This window comes from Dasypus novemcinctus, chromosome 19 (genome assembly GCF_030445035.2).
Source record: "Dasypus novemcinctus isolate mDasNov1 chromosome 19, mDasNov1.1.hap2, whole genome shotgun sequence".
In the NCBI taxonomy this organism is placed as follows: Eukaryota; Metazoa; Chordata; class Mammalia; order Cingulata; family Dasypodidae; genus Dasypus; species Dasypus novemcinctus.
Window position 1 is genome coordinate 45,348,005 of NC_080691.1, and position 1,301 is coordinate 45,349,305.

A 1,301-nucleotide genomic window follows, 5' to 3' on the forward strand; every position below is an offset into this window, starting at 1 on the left:
GCTGAATTTCTCCTCCTTTATGAATTCCAATTACTTGGATACTGGGAGACCCCGAAGTCCATTGTTCATCTCTGTGCTGCTTTGTTTATATCTACTTTGTAGAATTCTCTTCATCCTCACCAAGCACACTTAATCTTCCAGTCATCCATTTATTCACTCAACTCTCCTCACCTGTTTTCCCTCCTTGCCTAGAACTCAGCAAACTTCATCTTCCCAGACCCACACATGCAGTGGCCTTTCTCTCCACTTCATCCAATGGTGAAGATAAGGAAGGGAGGTACCTGTACAACTCAATACTTGTTTAAAAGAAACCATCTCCATTGTGACATAGTGAACAGCCTAGGGGGATATGGTAGGTTATTTTCCACAATGGCTGCACCATTTTCCATTCCCACCAGCAACATAATCCTCCCCAGGACTTGTTCTTGTTTGTCTTTCTGATCATGTCCACCCTGGATGTGAGGAAGTAGCATCTTGTGGTTTTCACTTGCATTTCCTTCATAATGACAGACGCTGAAAATCTCTCATGTGCTTGACACTTTCTATTATGTTATAGGCATCAAGAGACAGAGGCCATCCATTGGAAAAGTAATTTAAGGAGCTCATAATAAGCAAGAGCTGATCTCATACCCTCAGTCCTGCTAACCTCTACACAGGAGGAACATTGTTGATCAGAAAGAGTTCCTTTCTGGACAATGAAATGGCCAGCATGAGACCTATCCATCATGCCAGGATCAAGAGATACAATGTTTCATCAATCCTGCCCATACCAGGCTCTCCCAGAGCACTCCCAGGGCTCCAGACCTCTCACAGTCTCTGCCCCTAAGCAGGTCACTTCCTCAGTCTCCACTGGAAATTTCTTTACAGGATGCAAAAAGATTTAAATGTTAAATAACTGTACTTTCATCAAACTTGGAACTTACTCTCATGCAAAGATGCTATTATAAAAATTAAAGCACAAGCCACTGAGTAGGATGAAATGATGAAGAATACCTATCTAAAAATTGAGCACAAGACCTAAAGTTCAACATTAAAAGACAAACCATGGCAAGACAATGAGCAATACATGTGAATAGATACTTCACCCAAACAATGATAGATGAAAGGCCAAATGGTAAAAAAAAAAAAAAAAAAGAAAGTGCTCAAATCTTCAGTCATAAGTTATATGAAAATTAATATATAATGAAATCTTGTGGTATTTTTCTGAAAGCCTATATTTTCTACCCTCAAAAAATTATAATGAATTGCCATATACATCTACAGAAATGGCTAATATTATAAAGTCTAAAATCAAATTTTGT